The sequence below is a fragment of the Cnephaeus nilssonii genome, assembly GCF_951640355.1.
Source record: "Cnephaeus nilssonii genome assembly, chromosome: 16".
Lineage (NCBI taxonomy): Eukaryota > Metazoa > Chordata > Mammalia > Chiroptera > Vespertilionidae > Cnephaeus > Cnephaeus nilssonii.
The window spans coordinates 18,874,910-18,897,376 of record NC_137087.1 but is presented as its reverse complement, the minus strand read 5'-3'; the positions used below and the strand labels follow the sequence as shown (position 1 = coordinate 18,897,376).

Here is a 22,467-nt window from a genome sequence, read left to right as displayed (position 1 = left end):
CCACTTTAAAATTTATTTACAAACTAGAGGCCCGGCGCACGAAATTCGTGCACGGAGGGGGGTTGTCCCTCAGCCCAGCCTGTACCCTCTCCAATATGGGACCCCTCGAGGGATGTCCAACTGCCTGTTTAGGCCCGATCCCGGTGGGCAGTCGGATCCCTAAACGGGCAGTCGGACATCCCTCTCACAATCCAGGACCGCTGGCTCCCAACTGCTTGCCTGCCTGCCTTCCTGATTGCCCCTAACCGCTTCTGCCTGCCAGCCTGATCACCCCCTAACCACTCTGCTGTCAGCCTGTTTGCCCCCAACTTCCCTCCTCTGCCAGCCTAGTCACCCCTAACTGCCCTCTCCTGCAGGGTTGATCACCTCCAACTGCCCTCCCTTGCAGCCTTGGTCCCTCTCAACTGCCCTCCCTTGCAGGCCGGGTGCCTCCCAACTGCCCTCTCCTGCTGGCCATCTTGTGGTGGCCATCTTGTGTCCACATGGGGGCAGCTATATTGTGTGTTGCAGTGATGATCAATCTGCATATTACTCTTTTATTAGATAGGATAGAGGCCTGGTACAGGGGTGGGGGCCAGCTGGTTTGCCCTGAAGGGCATCCCGGATCAGGTGGGGGATGTGGGGCGGCCTGAGCGAGGGGCCTGTGGTGGTTTGCAGGCCGGCCATGCCCCCTGGCAACCCAAGCAGAGGCCCTGGTATCTGGAATTTATTTTCCTTCTACAATTGAAATTTTGTAGCCTGGAGCGGAGCCAAGCCTGGGGCTCCCTCCGAGGCCGGCAGCCATTTGTGTTGGGGTTATAATTGAAACTTTGTTGTCTTAAGCGGGTGAGCCCAGCCAGGGTGTGCGGAAAGCTTTGCTTCCCCTGTTGCGGGTGGCAACCCTGGCCTGCTCTCTCAAGCTCCATTCTGTCGCCATTTGTTTGAATTTGTTTACCTTCTATTATTGAAACTTTGTAGCTTGAGTGGAGGCTTAGGCCTGGCAAGGGCAGGCAGAAAGCTTGGCTTCCTCTGTTACCTAGGAAACCTTGCTCTCTGTGGCTGTAGCCATCTTGGTTTGGGTTAATTTGCATACTCGCCCTGATTGGATGGTGGGTGTGGTTTGTGGGCGTGGCTTGTGGGTGTGTCAGAGGTATGGTCAATTTGCCTATTTGTCTATTATTAGATAGGATAGGTTAGGATCTGAAACAATGGTTTCAGAGCATTCTGCCAGCTTCATGAAATGCAACCTTATTTCTTTTCCCTGTTTCTTTTCTCTTTATTGCTTTCCTTATATTTTTTCTCTTCTTCTATCCATACCTTAAATTTGCAAGTCATCCCAAGGCGCTTTTAGCCTGACAGTTCTCAAGACCAAAGAGAGCTATTAACAAGAATTGGGTTTCCTGTTCCATCATCCATGGTCAAGTTTCTAAGTCAGAGAAAACACAAATGCCCAGTCTTTATCCCCATACAGAACTTCTGCTTAACAGTAAGTCAACACAGATGGTAATCTAAATGCCTTCTTTTGTCTTTCCCTAGTATTCAGCCCTCACCAGCCCTTCCTGTAAAGAGAAAGTATTTCTTAACACAAAAAGAGAGAAGGGAACAATGCTGTGTAAAAAAGCAAAGTACACTGGACTTAGAAGTCTTTTCTTTTTCTTTCTTTCTTTTTTTTTAATTCCAGAGAGGAAGGGAGACGAAGAGAAAAATAAAAAACATCAATGATGAGAGAGAATCATTAATTGGCTGCTTCCTGCATGTCCCCTACAAGGAATAGAGCTAGCAACCCAGGCATGTGCCCTGACGGGGAATTGAACCAGCAACCTCTTGGTACACAGGATGATGCTCAACTAACTAAGCCACACCAGCCAGAGCTAGAAAGAGTAAATTAAAACACACACACACACACACACACACACACACACACACACACACTTCAGGGTAAAAGGAAAAAAATGTAAAATACTGATCAATAATAATGCATTATATGCACTGTAGAACACGGAATACTTTATGGGCTTCCCTATTAAATTAAAACCTCTAAATCCTACTGTGATATAGAAATGATATGTGAAAACAGAATGAAGGAATCAATATTTAATAAGATGCCACCTTGCATTTGCCGAGAATTCTATATTTTATAAGTGCTCCAATGTTCATTTGCATTATATTCAATTTCCAGATATAGAAAATTGGGCACTTGTATTAAAATATAACAATTCCATGTCAGAACTCTAGCATAGGTATATGACATGTTATTCAGTCTCCTTCAACAGCAAAGAATTGAGTGTACTATGGGCCAATCTGTAAGAATAACATATATTTCTGGCAAATGAAGTCTCTTTCTGCCTTAATAACAATTTCAGTGGAATTTTTTTTTTTTAGCATTCACAGCAACGTACATCTTTATAGATACTCTTTTATAACAACCTGTCTATATTTATGTTTTCTCTAAAAACAAACCTACTAGGTTGACAGCAAGAGTAGATATTTCATAGAATGTTTTACTTCCTTTTAAACCTTTATTCCAACTTATTTATCCAGGTACTTTTATTTCTTTATTTTTATTTTTTATTGAATTTATTGGAGTGACAGTGGTTAATAAAATTATATAGGTTTCAGGTGTACAATTCTATAATACACCATTTGTACATTGAATTGTGTGTTCACCACTCTAATTCAAATCTCCTTTCATCACCATTTATCCTCTCTATATCCTCTTCTAATCTGCCCCCACCCCCCTATCCCTCTGGTAATCACCACACTATTGTCTGTGCCTGTGAATTTGTTGTGTGTATTTTTGTGAGGTTTTTTTTTTTTTTTTTTTGCTTAATCCCTTCACCTTTTCACTCAGCCCCCACAAACCCCTTCACCTCTGACAGCTGTCAGTCTGTTCTCTATTTTTCTAGGTACTTCTAAAAAAGATTTCCCTTGCTTACATAAAGATATTTTAAACTTTAGGATTTAATTAAAGCCAAAATTAGAACACCACAAATTAAAGTGGTACTAAACATGTAGCTAAGTTTATATTGTTGTACATTTTGTTTTGTTTTATTAAACTGAGGCCCAGAAAGTTAAGTGTCTTACTCAAGGTAATCTAGTTAATTAATCTAGATACCAGATCTTACTAACTTGACTTTAGTGGCTATTAATTTTGAAGTCAGTCAAACCTGTGATTCCAGACTTGGCAACTTAGAGCTTCCATAAAACAGGAATAATAACACTGCAAATGACTACGAAGAGAATTAAATAAGAAAATGCTTGTAAAATGCTGAGCACAGTGCCTACACACAATAAATTATGAATAAATGTTTGTTGGGTAGGTAATATAAGAGGTTTCTGGTGATGGTGATAATTCAAATAAAAACTGTACAATATAATATAAATTTCACTAAAATATTACATAAATATAAAATGTTTAAATGCTTCCCTTTAATGCAAACATTTCATTAAAATGCAAAGTAATACTCTAATCATAAACATATCTATTATCTATCCTTGCTATTCTAATCAAGGAAATGGACATTTTTGTTCCTTTTCTTCTAACCTAAATAGCATTTCAAATCCATGGAATCAATTTGCCATTTTTAAGAAATCTTATGTTTTGATTTAAAAGCTATCTAGTCCAACAACAACAACAAAAATCCAATTAAAAATGGGCAAAAGACTTGATTAGACATTTCTCCAAGGAAGATATACAAATAAATACAAGATGCTCAACTTTAGAGGAATGCAAATCAAAACCACAATGAGATACCACTTCACACCCATTAGGATGGCTTTTTTTTTAAGCAGAAAATAACAACTGTTGGAGAAAATGTGGGACCCTTGTGCACAGCTGGTGGGAATGTAAAATAGTGCAGCTGCTATGGAAAACAGTTAAACATAGAATTACAATAGGATTCAGCATTCCACTCCTAGATATATATCCAAAAGAATTAAAAGCAGGGCCAAAACCGGTTTGGCTCAGTGGATAGAGCGTCGGCCTGCGGACTCAAGGGTCCCAGGTTCGATTCCGGTCAAGGGCATGTACCTTGGTTGCGGGCATATCCCCAGTAGGGGGTGTGCAGGAGGCAGCTGATCGATGGTTCTCTCTCATCGATGTTTCTAACTCTCTATCTCTCTCTCTTCCTCTCTGTAAAAAATCAATAAAAATAAAAAAAGAATTAAAAGCAGGGACTCAAGTAGATACTTGTATACCAGTGTTCATAGCAGCATTATTCACAATAGCCATAGGTAGAATAGCTGAAATGTCCATCAACAGAAAAGTGGATAAAAAAAATGTGTGCATGCATACATAATGGAATATTATTCAGCCTTAAAAAGGAAATTCACTGCTGGTGGGAATGTAAACTGATGAAAACTGTATGGCAATTCCTAAAAAAATTAAGAATAGTTACCTACCATATGACCCAGCAACCCCTCTTCTGGGTACCTACCCCCAAAAATGGAAAGCATTTATTCACAAAGATATATGTACCTTTATTTCATTGCAGCATTATTCGTGGTGTCCAAGACATAACAATGAGTGCCCTTTGATAGATGATTGGATAAAGAAGATGTGGTACCTATATTCAATGGCATACTATTCGGCCATAAAAAAAGATGAAATACTGCCATTTTCGACAACATGGATTTACCTTGAGAATATCATGCTAAGTGAAATAAGTCAGTCAGAAAAGGTTAAGAACCATATGATTTCACTCATATTGGGATATAAAACTGAAAGTAACAAATGAACAAACAAGAAAAACAAAAACTAATAGACACAGACAACAGTATGGTACTTACCACAGGGAAGGGGGGTTAGGGCTAGAGAAGCATAAAGGGGGCCAAATATATGGTGACAGAAGATTTAACTTTGGGTGGTGGGCACACCATGCAATATACAAATTATATATCATAGAAACATACACTTAAAACCTATATAATTTTATTAACCAATGTCACCTACATAGATTTAATAAAAATAAAAAATACTAAAAATAAGGTGCCCAGATTTTAAAAGGAATGAAATTCTGATACATCTTATAACAAGGATGAAGCTTGAAGACATTATGTTAAGTGAAATAAACCAGATACAACAAAACAAAATTGTATGATTCTACTTATAGGAGGTGTTTAAAATAGGCAAAGTTTTTGAGATAGAAAATAGAATAGAGGTTAACAGGGAACCAGGGACTGAAGAGAGGAGAGAATAAAATTGTTTGCCCTGGCCAGTGTGGCTTAGTTGGTTGAAGCATCCTCCCTTACACCAAAAAGTGGCGGGTTCAATTCTGGTCAGACACACACCCAGATTTCAGGTTTGATCCTCAGTCAGAGCATATGTAGGAGGTAACCGATTAATGTTTCTCTCTCACATCGATGTTTCTCCCCGCTCCTTCCTCTCTTTAAAAACAAATTTAAAAATGCACAGTTGTTGGGGAGAAACCAAGATGGCGGCATAGGTAAACACCTGAACTTGCTGCCACGCACAACCACTTCAAAATTACAACTAAAAGACAAAACGGACATTATCCAGAACCACAGAAAGGCTGGCTGAGTGGAAATTCTACAACTAGAAGGAAAGAGAAAAGCACACCGAGACTCACAGGAGGTGCAGAAGTAAAGTGCCAAGGTACGGAGGCGCGCACATGGAAAGGGCTGGCAGCTGAGTACGCAGTTGTCTTTTTCAATCTGGAGGGAGACACAAGCTCCTGACTGCTCTGAACTCCAGTTCCGGGTGAGACTCTGGGGACCCAGACTCATACAGGGAGAAACTGCACTGTCTGGCAGCAGGCGGAACTCGAGGGTGGCTTTCTCTCAGAGGTACTTGCAGTAATTACTGAGGGTCACTGAGACCAGGGGGCCTTTTAGGACAGGGCTGAGGATCAGCCAAGGCTGTTTGCTCCACCCTGTTAATTCCCGGAGACCCCGCCCCACCCAAGCTGTGTGCAGAGGCCTTTGCATATGAATGACCTGGCCCTTTGCACTCTAAAATTACCTAACAAACTGCAGCTGAGTCAGAGAGACCCAGAACTTCCAAAAGAAGGCCCCAGGCCCCACAGCAGCTTGCATTGCTTCACAGCTGGGCCTCATCTGGGCACCTCCAAAACCCAAACAAAGTCGTGGAATCTGAAGATCTCTCTTTATCTCCTGCTGGGTGGCCTCGGGCAGAGGCTACATTAGCACCACCTTAGAGATCCAAGAGCCAGTGTAAACAGTGGTCAGAGTGGGAACATTCAGATCACAACTACTCCGATCCATAAGGGAAGCACTCAGGGGCAGATTCAGTGAGCACCAAAGCCCCACTGAAGCAAGTCTTGCCCCATAAGGGTGTCTCCAGAACAGAAGTTCTCCCATCATAGACACAGCTGATTCTCACAGCCAACTGGCCTGGAGGCCAATTCCTCCCAGTGATACCAACAACAATCAAGGCTTAACTACTGGGCCACTGGGCCCTATAGGACACATAGCACACAAAGCCACTCTATCAACACAGGGAAGCAGCCAAAATGTGGAGACAAAGAAACAGGTCACAAATGACAGAAATGGAGGAAAGCAAACTACTAGATATAGAGTTCAAAACCACAGTTATAAGGTTTTTCAAGAATTTTCTAGAATAATAGGGTCGATAAATTTTCTGCCGATAAATTAAGACCCTAGAGGATATGAAAAAGGACCAACTAGAAATTAAGCATACACTAACTAAAATAAAAAATAATATACAGAGATCCAACAGCAGATTAGAGGATCACAAGAATCAAGTCAAAGATTTGAAATACAAAGAAGCAAAAAACACTCAACTAGAAAAGCAAAAAGAATCGAAAAATATGAAGATAGTGTAAGGGGCCTCTGGGACAACTTCAAGTGTACCAACATCAGAGTTATGGGGGTGCCAGAAGAAGAGAGCAAGATATTGAAAACCTATTTGAAGAAATAATGACAGAAAACTTCCCCTACCTGGTGAAAGAAATAGACTTACAAGTTCAGGAAGCGCACAGAACCCCAACTAAAGGAATCCAAAGAGACCACACCAAGACACATCATAATTAAAATGCCAAGAGCAAAAGACAAAGAGAATATTAAAAGCAGCAAGAGAAAAACAGTTAATTACCTACAAGGGAGTACCCATACCATTGTCAGCTGATTTCTCAACAGAAACTATGCAGGCCAGAAGGGAGTGCAAGAAATATTCAGAGTGATGAATAGCAAGAACCTACAACCAAGATTACTTTACCCAGCAAAGCTATCATTCAGAACTGAAGGTCAGATAAAGAGCTTCACAGATAAGAAAAAGCTAAAGGAGTTCATCACCTCCAAACCAGTATTATATGAAATGCTGAAAGGTATCCTTTAAGAAGAGGAAGAAGAAGAAAAAGGTAAAGATAAAAATTATGCACAACAAATACATATCTATCAACAAGTGAATATAAAAATCCAGTGAATAAAAAATCTGATGAACAGAATAAACTGGGAATAGAATAGAATCAGGGGAATAAAAAGGGAGTGGACTGACAATTCTCGGGGGGAAAGGGGTGTGGGGGGCGCGGGAAGAGACTGGACAAAAATCGTACACCTATGGATGAGGACAGTGGGGAGGGGGGTAAACGCAGAGGGTGGGGTGGGAACCGGGTGGAGGGGAGCTATGGGGGGAAAACAGAGGAACAACTGTAATAATCTGAACAATAAAGATTTATTTTAAATAATGCATAGTTGTTGATCCAAACCAAACATTTTTTTTTTTAAAAAAGAAGTATTGTTTAATGGGTACAGAGTTTCTGTTTGGCATGATGAAAAAGTTCTGGAAATGGTTGCACAACAATGGGAATGTATTTAATGCCATGGAATGGTACACTAAAAAGTAATTAAAATGGCAAAATTTGTTATGTGTATTTTACTATAATTAAAAAAACTAGTCCAAAAAGCTTAACTAGCAAACATATTTTAAAACACCCATGCTCATAGCAGTGTTATTCACAATAGCCAAAAGGTGGAAGCAACCCAAGTGTCTGTCAACAGATTAATGAATTTAAAAAATGTGGTTTATATGCAAAGAAATATTACCCAGCTATAAATAGGAAAGAAATTCTGAGACATGCTACACCATGGATTAATCTTGAGGACAATATGCTAAGTGAAATAAGTCAATCACAAAAAGGCAAATTGTATGATTCTACATTATATGAGGTGCCTAGAGCACCTCAAAATCATAGAGACAGAAAGTAGAATAGCAGATGCCAGGAACTGGTGGAAAAGAGTAATGGAGAGTTGTTGTTTAATGGATGTAGAATTTCACTTCTGCATAATAAAAAGAGTTCTAGAGATGAATGATGGTGATGACTTTACAAGAATTTGAATGTACTTAATACCACTGAACTATACACTTTAAATGGTTAGGATGTTAAGTTTTATATTTGTATTCTAGCATAATAAAAATTTGAAAAAAAATTCTGATATATCCTACAACATGGATGAACCTTAAAGACATATGTTAAGTAAAATAAGCCAGGCACAAAGACAAATATTTTATGATTGGACTCATATGAGGTACTTACAGGAATAAAATTCATAGAAACTGAAAGTAAGATTGGGAGGAGGAATTATTGTTTCATGGGTATAGAATTTTCTGTTTGAAAAGGAAATAAAAGTTCTGAAAATGAATGGTGGTAATGTTTGTACAACAACACAGATGTACTTAATGCCTCCTAAGTGCATACTTAAAAATGGTTATTTTTTTAAATTGTTAATATACATAAAATTTACCATTTTAACCATCTTTAAGCATACAAGTCAGTTACATTTAGTCTATTCACCATGTTGTATAATCACAGCACAACCCTAATTTTTTAAAAGAACAGAGCAACAATGTATTATAGCATTTCTTAAATTCTAAATTTATCTAATTGCTTCCTTATAGCATGGTTTAAATTGTTTCTCTAATCCGTTCATTTCCTGTAATCTGGAAGTTATATTTAAAAGCTTGATTGGAGTCAAATTAAGTACTTTTAGCAAGAACTCTTCATAGATTATTTCACGAGCCTTGATTAGTCTTATTCTTCAATGTTTAATTTGCTAATAATCTCATCAATGTTTTGCTTTTGTTTTTTTAAGACTCAGACATTGTAGTTTCCATCTCTGGAGGTTCCGTTCAATTTGGGTCTTTTTTTTTTTTTTTTAGATCTTCCGTGTTTCTATTTAACATATTCAATCTTCTAGTTTCTGAGCATATGGAATATAATTATAAAAAATTTTAAATATATTTTTATTTATCTCAGAGAGGGAGAGATAGAAATATCAATGATGAGAGAGAATCATTGATTGGCTGCCTCCTACACACCCCCTACGGGGGATTGAGCCCACAACCCAGGCATGTACCCTTGACCAGAATTGAACCTGGGACCCTTCAGTCCTCAGGCCAACACTCTACCCACTGAGCCAAACCAGAGGGCTATAAAAATGTTTAAACATATCTTTCTACTAATTCTATTCTGTTTCAGTTTTTATTGATTTTTTCCCTCATGATTATGGATCATATTTTACAGCTCCTTTGCATGTCTAGTAATTTCTGATGGGATGCCAGACACTGTGAATTTTACTTTGTTGAGTGCTGAATGTTTTTGTATTCCTGTAACTATTCTTGAGCTTAGTTCTAGGACACAATTCAGTAACCTGGACACAGTTTGACACTTTCAGGTCTTGCTTTTAAGCTTTTCAGGCTGGGCCAGAGCAGCATATAGTTTAAGGTTAATTTATGGCACTACTAAAGAAAACCCTTCTGAAGACTCGACATCTACATGATGACCTGTTAAGACATTTCTACTCCGGTTGATTGGAAAAAAACACTATTCCTGCCTCTACAAGAACTCTGAGTATAGTTATCTCTTATCTTTTCAACTGGTTACTTTTCTAGCCTTGGGTAGTTTCCTCACATCAATGATCAGATGTGAATATTTGAGGGGAAGCCTTTGCAGATCTCAGGAGTTCTCCCTCCTTTCAGCTCTCTAATGTCGAGGATTCTGCATTGAAAACTCCAGCTGCCTTGGCCTCCCTTTTATTCCTCTTTCTCTTTGTGAATTATTTTAAAGCAACCCTCAGACATCAAATCATTTCACAGCTATATATTTTAGTATTTAGTATGTCTCTAAAAATCTGGACTTTCTTTCTGCATAATCATGTCACTGTTACACTAAACAAATCCTATCTAATAAAGAGGGAATATGCTAATTGACCATCATGCCCTCACAAAGATGAAGGCGCCTACAGCCAATAAGGAGGGAATATGCTAATTGACTGTCACGCCCTCAAAATGGTGGTGCCCACAACCACAAGATGGTGGCGCCCATTCCCCTCAGCCCCGCCAGGGTGGCAGGTGTGCAGCATGGCCGAACCCGGACACTCCATGCACCTGCCTCTGGAGTCCCCCAGTCCCTTCAGCCCCCCAGCTGCCCAGGGCCAGCCCAAGGCACAGGCAAGCCTCAGAGGCGGCTGCCCAGCCACCCAGAGCCACCCGAGGCTCAGGTAACCAGGGCCGGTGGAGGCTCACGCTGCTGGCAGTGGCAGCAGCAGAGGTGTGATGGGGCGTCGCTTTCTCCTGATCGCCAGGTTGCCTCCCACCCCTGAGGGCTCCCAGACTGTGAGAGGGGGCAGGCCAGGCTGAGTGACCCCCCTTCCAGTGCATGAATGTTCATGCACCGGTCCTCTAGTTTAATAATATTTCTTTTTTTTTAAAATATATTTTATTGATTTTTTACAGAGAGGAAGGGAGAGGGATAGAGAGTTAGAAACATCGATGAGAGAGAAACATCGATTAGCTGCCTCTTGCACACCCCCTACTGGGGATGTGCCCGCAACCAAGGTACATGCCCTTGACCGGAATCGAACCTGGGACCTTTCAGTCCGCAGGCTGATGCTCTATCCACTGAGCCAAACCGGTTTCGGCAATAATATTTCTTAATATGATCTAATATGCAGTCCATATTCCAATCTTCCCAACTTTCTAAAAAGTGTTTTTTCATTTATACAACTGGTTGTTCGAGTTCCCTTTAATACTAGCATTTAATGAACACTAATCTGTGAGGGGTACTATGCCAAGGGCCTGATATCCATTATCTTTTTTTATCATCAATGATCCTTGAGGTATTATTATTACTCCAATATAACTGAGAAGGACACCAAAGCTCAATGCTTCTAAGAAATCTGCAGATGGCAGAGGAAAATTTCTACAATCCCAAAGTCATTGCTCTAACCATTATGTTTCATTACCATCTTGGGAATTATTAGGATGGAAAGTTAGATGATATCAATACTGAAGTTGAAAATCAAATTCTAAAACCACTTAATTTAAATGCTATTACAAATCAAAGACCTGAAAAAATTAGCAATGCTACTTTATTTGAATTGCAATATAATCTACTTGATAATTTCCAAATCTAAAAGCAAGTTTTATTTTAACAAGAAAGGAATGTGGTTGAAATTCTCTAGTATCATGTGAAACTAGAGAATATAGACTCAAGTCTATTTATAATGTTCTACAACACTTCTGTCAAGTAGAATGTGCTACAATGACAGAAGGTTTTATATCTGCACTGTTCAATACAGTGACCACTAGCCATATGTGGTTACTGAGCACCTAGAATATGTCTAGTGAAACTGATAAACTTAATTTAAAATTTTACTTAGCATAAATTTAATTGTAATTACCAATTCATTGGTCTGTTTCCACCATTAGACTATGAGCTCCTTGAGGGATGAAATATGATTTTCCTCTCTCTCTCCAGTGCTTTTGTACAGATAAAACATGTTTATTGATGTGTGGTAGAATGTGTAGATGGAATTTTCTAGATGTGTCCAAATAAGTTATATGAATGTCTCAGATTGATAAAGGTTACAGAATGCAATCTTAATCTACTGGATTATATCCTGTTTCTACTCTGATTTTTAAAGCAGATGAAATATCTTATTTACGCATTTGTTCACCAAACATGTATTGAGCTTGTCTGTATGACAGATGTTCAGGATATGATGGTGAAAAAGACTCAGTTCCTGGCATCAAGAAACACTCAGTCTCATAGAAAATACATACAATTGCTCCACAAAAGAAAAAGAATAGTTTTTAAAGGTAAAAATAATTATTATGGGAACCACAAAGGAAAATAACCACTATCAAGTGGAGGGAAGTTTTATGAATTGGAGAACTCATTAACCTAGTTTAAAGATGAATAGTATCTCACCACTTGGAGGATGTCAGGATGGTGGAGAGGCTTTCAAAGTACAACAAACAACCTATGAAAGGCATAAAGACACAAAAAGACGTGGCTTGTAGGGGGAGCAAAAAGTAGTTCACTGTGACTAGAACGTGGGGGAAGGAATAGGAAGGGAAGGTAGAGACATAAGAGCTACATTAGAAAGATGTATTACAGCTTAAATTCTAAAGCCCGCTCTATGCTATGGTATAAAATCTCACTTAATCCTAATAGGATAGTAGACAATCAAAATAATGTTTATTTTTTAAAGGAAAAAAAATAGCTTGCTGATTTAATTCCAATACTCAAGATACAAACTTTAAAAAGCAAAACTTAAATTATACTTGAAAACTTGGGGATTAGAAATAGACATCAAGTAACTGTTTAAGTCTGAATAAGCAATGCTATTAGGATAGGCATTTTAAGTTTAATAACCACCATTAAATCACTTTGAAGAAAAATGCAACTATTATTTGTGTAGCTAACATGAATGATGAGGATCTATTTCTCAAAGATTATACTAAAGTTTCAATTTTCTCATAATCAGTAAAACCCACCTTGAAGTTAGCATTAAAATGTTTACAATTTGAAAAAACAAACAAACAAAAAACCTGATTACTCTTAGTTTGGGGAAATAAAGATGAACCCATTTCTAGTTGTTTCTTTTCTCATAAATAGGGCTAAAACACCTCTCATCCTAATGCAGCAATATTTAATTTCCCAATGCCAGATCATTAATTGTATTTAATGTCAATCACTTCTCACAAGTTTTTCAATTACACAGTTGCTTTTTTTTTGTTTTTCAAGAAACATTCTAAACTGTTCTCTCTTCCACCTGCAGGTATCTAACATATCATATTCTCAAAGCATTACTTCTTCACAGGAGTTCAACACTGAACTTATCCTTCAAAATAAAAACAAATCCATTTTTATAATTTCTATTACCAAAAGTCACCATAAATTCTAATCTGAATTCCTGAGATGTCCAACACCTAGTTATCCTCGTATAGTGTATCTTCCACTTAATACTAAACTATACTGAGCTCAGAGTTTATGTAAAATCCTCTCAATACATTCCCTTAGCATGAAAGTTACCGTACTTAAATTAGGCAATCTGCAAATACTTTGGCAGTACACTAATAAATATTTTGTTTAAACAAAGTTTTCTAGTTTATTGCTATACTAGAGGCCCAGTGCATGAAATTCATGCATGGGGGTGTGTGTCCCTCAGCCCAGCCTGCACCCTCTCCAATCTGGGGTCCCTCGGTGGGATCGGGCCTAAACGGGCAGTCAGACATCCCTCTCACAATCCAGGACTGCTGACTTCCAACTGCTCACCTGCCTGCCTGCCTAATTGCCCCTAACCACTTCTGCCTGCCAGCCTGACCCCCCCCCCCCCAACCACTCCCCTGCTAGCCTGATCCACGCCTAACTGCTCCCCTGCTGGCTCGCTTGCCCCAAACTGCTCTCCCCTGCCAGCCTGGTCACCCCTAACTGCCTTCCCCTACAGGCCTGGTCACCTCCAACTGCCCTCCCCTGCAGGCCTGGTCTCCCCCAACTGCCCTCCCCTGCAGGTCTGGTCCCTCACAACTGCCCTCCCCTGCTGGCCTGATCACCCACAACTGCCCTCCCCTGCCGGCCATTTTGTAGCAGCCATCTTTGACCACATGGGGGTGGCCATCTTGTGTGTTGGAGGGATAGTCAATTTGCATATTAGCTCTTTATTATATAGATATGCAATATGTAATGTAAACACCTGCCAATATCAAGAAGGACTGAATGAAGGACAATATAGTTGGAGAAACCAAGATGGCGGCATAGGTAAACACCTAAACTGCTGCCTCGCACAAAAATTTCAAAACTACAACTAAAAGACAAAATGGACATCATCCAGAACCACAGGAAGGCTGGCTGAGTGGAAATTCTACAACTAGAAGGAAAGAGAAAAGCACACTGAGACTCACAGGAGCTGCGGAAGGCAGAGGTACAGAGGTGCGCACGCGCAGAGAGGGCTGCCAACTGAGTACGCGGCTGGCTTTTTCAAGCGGGAGGGAGACACAAGCTCCTGACTGCTCTGAACTCCAGTTCTGGGTGAGACTCTGGGGACCCAGACTCATATGGGGAGAAATTGGACTGTCTGGCAGCCGGCAGAACTCGAGGGCGGCTTTCTCTCAGAGGTGCTTGCAGCGATTACCAAGGGACACTGAGACCCAGGGGCCTATTAGGGCAGGGCTGACGGGAAGCCATTGCTGTTTGCTCCGCCCTGAGACTCCGCCCCATTCAAGCTAAGTGCAGAGGCTTTTGCATATGAATGGCCTGGTCCTTTGAATTCTAAACTTACCTAACAAACTGCAGCTGGGTCAGAGAGACCCAGAACATCCAAAATAAGGCCAAAGGCCCCACAGCAGCTTGCATTGCTTCACAGCTGGGACTCATCTGGGCACCTCCAAAACCCAAACAAAGAAGAGGAATCTGCAGATCTCTCCATAGCTCCTGCTGGGTGGCCTCAGGCAGAGGCTAAATTAGCACCTCTTTGGAAATCCAAGAGCTAGTGACATCCCGGCAGTCGGACATCCCTCTCACAATCTGGGACCGCTGGCTCCTAACTGCTCACCTGCTTGCCTGCCTTATCGCCCCTAACTGCTTCAGCCTGCCTGCCTGATTGCCTCTAACCCCTCTGCCTGCCTGCCTGCCTGCCTGATCTCTCCCCCACTGCCCTCTCCTGCTGGCCTGATCTCGCCCCCAACTGCCCTCCTCTGCCGGCCAATTTGGTTCTGATTGGTCAATTTCTATGCCAGTCAGCGTCTCTGGGCCTATCAATGGGGCCTGATCAGAAAGTCGGGGCTGATCAGAAGCCCCGGTGGAGGCCTGGAGAGAAATAGAGGCGCAGCTGCTGGCCAGACTGGGAGAGAGAGAGTCAAGTGCTAATCAAAAGCTGCCACAGCAGCAATGGATCAGTCCCTGCTTCTCTCTTCAGGCCTCTCTCTGACCCTGATTCACAGCTCCTCAGCAGTCAGTGCTGGAGCACCACACCTGCAGTGGAAGCAGTAAGCGCTGACTGCAGGACTGACTTCCGGTTGGTCGAGCCTTGGTCATTACTGGTCGTTACAACCCAGGGTTTTTATATATTAGGATATTTAATGAGAACCTACTATATCCAAGACACTTGGCATACATTAAGTTAATCCTCGCAAGAACCCCAAAGATAGGTATTATTTCAATTTTTCAAATGGAGTAAACTCAAGTTCAGAGAAATTAAGTAATTTTCACAACACCCAGAAATGATGGAGTTGGGTTTTAGAATACAGATCTGTCTAAACTAAAGCATGTGCCACCAATGTTAGCAATTAAAGTTCCAATGTTCATTGAAATGAACTGTTAACATTTCTTTCCAAAGACAAGACAGTGGAGTAAACAATGTTGCTTCAATTATATTTTCTCTAAAAATACAATGAATCATCAGAATAATACATAAAGATACAAAACCAGACATTAATGTTAACTACAGTTTTTTTAAAAAATTGATTTGAGAGAGAGAGAGAGAGAGAGAGAGAAATGTGGCAGAGAAATATCAATTGGTTGCCTCCCGCACATGCCCTGACCAGAGATCCAACATACAATCTGGGTATGTATCCTGACTGGAACCAAAAGGACAATGATACAACCAACCCAGCCACCCGGCCAGGGCTTAACTACAGTTTTAAAGTTAATACCCAGTGACAGCAATTAGTGACAATTATAGTGATATATTTTTCATATAATACACAAGTGAAGTGGTTTCTACACTTTTTAAAACATGAAATAATTGCCCTAGCCCAGTGGTAGGCAAATTCATTAGTCAACAGAGCCAAATATCAACAGTGCAACGATTGAAATTTCTTTTGAGAGCCCAATTTTTTAAACTTAAACTTCTTCTAACGCCACTTCTTCAAAATAGACTCGCCCAGGCCGTGGTATTTTGTGGAAGAGCCACACTCAAGGGGCCAAAGAGCCACATGTGGCTCGCGAGCCACAGTTTGTCGACCACGGCCCCAGCCAGTTTGGCTCAGTGTATAGAGCGTCGGCCTGTAGACTGAAGAGTCCCAGGTTCGATTCTGGTCAAGGGCACATGCCCAGGTTGTGGGCTTGATCCCCAGTAGGGGGTGTGCAGGAGGCAGCCGGTCAATGATTCTCTCTCATCATCGATGTTTCTATCTCTCTCTCCCTCTTCCTTCCTCTTTGAAATAAGTGAAAATATATTTAAAACAAATAAACACATGAAATAATTGAAGAGAATCAAGCATTTAACCATACTACCTACATATACTTAAATACTTAGAACATATTAATTTACTATTTATAAGTTGTAGTTTGTTAATCAAATTAATCCACTGTAGTAAAAATATTTATAAAAAATCAATTTTAACAAACTGCCAAATAAGCATAATATTAAAGTTAGAAAATTTGAATCCTCCAGAGTTAAAGATACAGTAAGAGTAAAAATACATGCACTTGAAGAGTTTACTTGTTTATTTATTTTTAAATATATTTTATTGATTTTTTACAGAGAGGAAGAGAGAGGGATAGAGAGTTAGAAACATTGATGAGAGAGAAACATCGATCAGCTGCCTCCTACACACTCCCTACTGGGTATGTGCCCGCAACCAAGATACATGCCCTTGACTGGAATCAAACCTGACCCTTGAGTCCGAAGGCCGACACTCTATTCACTGAGCCAAACCGGTTAGGGCTTACTTGTTTATTTTTTAAATATGTTTTTATTGATTTCAGAGAGAAAGGGAGCGGGAGATAGAGATAGAAACATCAATGATGAGAGAATCATCTATCACCATGCCTCACACTGGGGATTGAGCACCCAACCCAGGCACTTGAAGAGTTTAAGTTCTATAAATTAATAAAATAACAGATATTAAAAACGAAAAAATCATCCTGGCCATGTGGCTCAGTCAGCTGGAGGAGGGTTTGATCCCCAGTCGGGGCACACACAGGAGACAACTGATCTATGTTTCTCTCTCACATTAATGTTCATCTTCCCTTCCTCTTTCTAAAAATCAATAAAAACATATCCTTGGGTAAGGATTTAAAAAGGGGGGGGGAGGGGAGCCCTGCTGATTTGGCTCAGTGAATAGAGCGTCGGCCTGCAGATTGAAGGGTCCCAGGTTCGATTCCAGTCAAGGGCACATGCCCGGGTTGTAGGCTCGATCCCCAGTGGAGTGTGTGCAGGAGGCAGCCGATCAGTGATTCTCTCTCATCATTGATGTTTCTATCTCTCTCTCCCTCTCCCTCCCTCTCTGAAATCAATAAAAATATATTTTAAAAAAGGGTGGGGGGAATCAACATATACACTGTAAAGTATAATTTAATTTATACTGGGAAAGGAAAGCAAGTTCTCTTAATTAAAAAACAAATACATAAAAATTATTTTAGTGAACATCTGTTATTTTTGCCTTTCCAGCAACTCTCCCATCTCTGAGAAATAACACCTCAATTTTCCTTTAGCAATTATATGCCTCCTACCCTTAATTCATGTGGTTTGAAACTGTATACCCCCTACAATCCACTCTAGGGTAGGAACAAGAGCCAAGCCTGGCCACACAAAGCATTCTATCACTCTAGCTACAGAGATTGCCTCTAGGATGGACAATGACCCGTCAAGCCAATGAGACTCCCTCCCATACAGTAGAAAAAAGAAAGTTCTTTCTCTTCTGGGGTTTCTAAGGTTAGAGGAAGTAAGGCTAGTGCTATTAGTACCATCTTTCCCACAGAGTCTGACTTTAGACTCTTTGCTTTTTCACACTGATTCCCAAACATGCAAGGAAACTAATGGTTAGCTGTGGCAGAGGAAAAGATAAATTACGATTTTTTACTTTCAATGTTATATTTTCTATAACTTCTATTTTCCAAAATAAACACCTATTACTTTTATAACAGGAAATATGGAACATGGGAAATATGCCCATGTGTCTTCCTCTCCTATATGCTCAGAAATCAATATTTAATACCTTAAAAGCATTAACAATTTTCTCATAACTTACCAAAGTGTGTAGAAAATCTATTTTAAAAGAATTAACTTTTCCTCTAGGCACAAAAGCAAACTATTTTTATTCTGAGAGGGGAAAAAGTTGTGAGTAAACTTTTAAAAAACTGATTCTCTTTTAAAAAGGGATATATTAAACAATTCTATATGGGGAAGAAATGGCTAATGTTCAGCAAGTGCTATAGCCATTGTAAAAATTGCTCAAAAGGAAAAAATAAACAAATGGGACTACATAAAAATAAAAAGCTTCCACACAGCAAAAGAAACCATCAACAATGAAAAGGGAGCCCACTGTATGGGAGAACATATTTGCCAATGATACATCTGATGAGGGGTTAATATCCAAAATATATAAGGAACTCATACAACTTAACAAAAGAAAGACAATCCAATTAAAAATAGGCAAAGGACCTAAATAGACATTTCTCCAAAGGGGACATACAGATGGTTAAGACATGAAAAAATGCTCAAAGTCACTAATCAAATCTGTCAGAATGGCTACCATCAACAAATCAACACATGGCAAGTGATGGTGAAGATGTGGAAAAAGGGAACCCTAGTACACTGATAGTGGGAATGCAGACTGGTGCAGCCACTATGGAAAACACTATGGAGTTTCCTCAAAAAATTAAAGAATTATATGCCTCAAACACCAATCAGAAACCTGAAACACCAATCAGAAAAAAATATATGCACTCCTATGTTCATAACAGCGTTATTTACAATAGCTAAGATCTGGAAACAGCCTAAGTGCCCATCAGTAGGTGAGTGGATAAAAAAAGCTGTGGTACATTTACACCATGGAATACTATGCAACGATAAAAAAGAAGGATCTCTTACCCTTCAGACAGCACGGAGGGACCTGGAGAGTATTATGCTAAGTTAAATAGGCCAGTCAGAGAAAGACAAGTATCACATGATCTCACTCATATGTGGAATCTAATGAAAAAAATAAACTGATGAACAAAATACATCTAGAGCCATAGAAGCATGAAATAGACTGATGAATCTCAGAGGGAAGGCAGGCGGGAATAGAGATTAACCAAAGAACTGATAGAATATATGCATAACCCATGGACACAGATAATAGTGTGATGAAGGCCTGGAGGATGGGGGACAGGTGCAGGGTGGAGGGGGCTAATCGAGGGGGGGGGGGACATCTGTAATACTTGCAACAATAAAGATAATTTTTTTAAAAAAGAGGTAAAACGAAAGATTAAAAGTGGCCACATTAGGTTTAATAACTATCAATTACTTTAGTCCTATAATGTTAAATAATATAAGGTCTGGAGGGTCAAATCTTTCAGTTACAATTATTTTGCATAATATTGCATTATGGGAGACATTACATACTATTGTTTTATTCTTAAACTAGAGGCCCAGTGCACAAAATTTGTGCACTTGGCAGGGGATCCCTCAGCCTGACCTGCACTCTCTCGCAGTCTGGGAGCCCTCAGGGGATGTCCTGGGAGTGGGCCTAAGCTGGCAGTTGGACATCCTTAGTGCTGCCACGGAGACAGGAGAGGCTCCCACCACCGCCGCTCGCCAGCGGTGAGCCTGGCTTCTGGCTGAGCAGTGCTCCCCCTGTGGGTGCACACTGACCACCAGGGGGCAGCTCCTGCATTGAGCGTCTGACCCCCGGTGGTCAGTACACATCATAGCAACTGGTCATTCGCCGTTAGGTGGATTTGCGTATTAGCCTTTTATTATATAGGATACCATAGGAAAGTCAGTCTCAAGATGAACCCCTTGAGAATGTAAAAAGTCTACTTACTAAATATAGTAAATATTCTATAGATTATAAAGACAGCAATACACACTTTTTTACTCTTGCTTATTGGTTTTTATTAACTAATTCTTTCCCCAAGACATACAACCCACTCCTGAACCTATGCTTATTGCCAGTATTACTCTGTTTTATAATCCTCAGTAATTAAGGACACTTAGAAGGTGTTAATGACACTTTCTTGCCATAATTAGCTAGCCAGAGTGATGTTCTTAAGTGGAAGAGATAATCAGGGACCTATGAAGGGTGACAATAAAGAGCAGCTGGAGGCCAGAGCCACCTTCCCTCACACAAGAGGTAGAAGGTTCTTAAAAGTTCTTAAGATAAGGTGATAATCAACAAGCTCATCACCTTGTCCAACACCAGTAAGACAGCAGGTTGATCATCCTGGTCAACATCTATGCTTTTAAGATGCTGACATTTTACTAATTGGTCATATGGTTTTAATGAAATCTAAAGTCTCCTACTGCTCTCAACTCAAAACAGTTTCACTTTACCTGCACACTCCTTTCTTCCACGGTAAGGTCACTTGCACACATGACCCAAAGGGATGCTTTAACATAAACAAAAGGTATATCCAAGAACCCACCCAAAAACACTGTGATAGTCACATCTATTTATAACATAATGGAAAGAAAATGGGTCTTTACAGGTACCACGGGGAGAATAACACATTTTACTTTAGCCCGTTAGCTATACAATGGCTATTCTACTAATATTTCAAATGCCTACAACATATTTGAGGCACCTGAAAGAGAAGGCAAAGAAACCATAAACATTAAGATCACAGAGACAGCAGCTTAACAGTCCGTTTTAAACTCTCTGCCCACATTCACACAGAGTCAGTAACACCTGGCTCATTCTCGCAACATCGTGTGGTGGGTGAGGATAGGATGGCGAGCAGGAAACCTGGGAGAGAACGGGACCGGGAAGGCACTGGAGAAAACAAAAACTCAACAGTCCAAGAAGCCGGCACTTGGTGTTGCTCCTTCGGGTCCCCACTGACTTTCCACTTGTTTCCTTTCAATGACTGATACTTCCCCCCACCCGAGATCTAACTGTAAGCTCCCCACCCTCTTCCAACCACACCCACACACACCCATGGACCCGACCCAGTCTACCTGCGCCTCCGGGCCGCCCGTGGGGAGACGGACGCCGGCGCCCGAGTGGACCCAGCGGCCGGGAGGGAACTCGGCACCCGGAGAACTTCTCCCGGGACGGAGGAGGAGGGACGGGCGAAATCGAGAGAAGCGGCCGACGCGAAGCAGGGAAGACTAGGGACTCCTCTCCAGCCCCCGAACGGGCGCCTCGGGGAGAGACAGCGACCCCCGCCCGATCAGAGAAGTCGCCTAGAGCCCAGAGCAGACAAACGGCCGGCCCCGGAGACCAGGTCCCCAAAGCCGTTTTGCACCCCCTTCCATTTTGCCTCCCATAAATAATGTCTGTCTCCTCACACCCGTCAGAGTTCAGCACTCACCCGTCCACGCTGAAGCGCCAGTTGCTTCTGCGTCAAATCCTCCCACCTCAGAGAACCATAGAGACGAAGAAGCAGCCGAGACGAGCCTCCACCACCGCCCACCTCCAGGTGACTCCCCTAGCCGCTGGGCCTGTCGGGATAGCGGCGAAATGCGTGTGGGCGGGGCACGGAGGAAAGGAGTGGGAGGCGGGGAACGCGGAAACGACCCGCCTCGACCCGGCCTCGGCCCGGCCCCGCCCCGCCCTCAGGCCCCGTCCCAGCCTTGGCCCCGCCCCGCTCTCTGGCCCCGCCCCTGTCTCGGCCCCGGCCCCGCCCCCTCAGTGTTTAGGCGGGAAAGACACACACACACTCAAACACACACACACACAGAGTTTATAGAAATCTAAGAGTTGTACTGTGTCCTCTGTCACCTCGTTGGTGCCGTTTGACTAAGGGAAAAGGAGTCCGTGAAAAGAAAACTGACCACAGTGAGTTGAGAATTGTTCCTTTTGAACTACATTTAGGTTTTAGGCTTCGGGTAGAAATTTCATTTCCTGACCTTGAAACTTTTTTCAATTTAGAAACCTCATCATTTCCTCTACTGTACGGTTTTTTCAAGTGTTCTCTTTGCAAACTAGTATATTGGAGCGCTTAGTCCCTGCGCACCCCCCAGGCATGTGCCCCGACTGAGAATAGAACTGTGACTCCTGGGTCACAGGCCGATGCTCAACCACTGAGTCATGCTGGCCAGGCCCTAAGCTAATATGTTTTTCTCTATTGTTGCTGTGAGAAGTGAGGATAGAGAAGGATCCTCTGGCTATGGAAACAGAAGGAAAATATTTTTATTATGATAGGAGAGAACTTTCAAATTTAAAAAATCCTGAAGAATTTCTTAAGCAGAGCTGCAGAAAAGGCTACAAGGTTGGAAACAAAAGAAGGCAACAGAACTATAACTGAATTAAATTGTGAAGTAAGCAAAACAACTATT

At 41.2% G+C, this 22,467-nt stretch overlaps 1 protein-coding gene across 3 annotated transcripts in view; it reads right to left on the bottom strand.

The window, feature by feature from the left end:
- MICU1 (mitochondrial calcium uptake 1) overlaps nucleotides 1–21,654 on the bottom strand; it is a 179,158-nt gene extending 157,504 nt beyond the window's left edge. For 2 of the 3 annotated variants that reach the window (XM_079793297.1, XM_079793295.1), the window contains exon 1: nucleotides 21,501–21,654. The gene's annotated coding sequence lies outside the window, so the exon portion shown is untranslated. Of the gene's footprint in view, nucleotides 1–21,144; nucleotides 21,438–21,500 lie in introns of those variants that run through there. The other variant, XM_079793296.1, reaches the window with a different exon arrangement.
- Nucleotides 21,655–22,467: the final 813 nt, after the last annotated feature.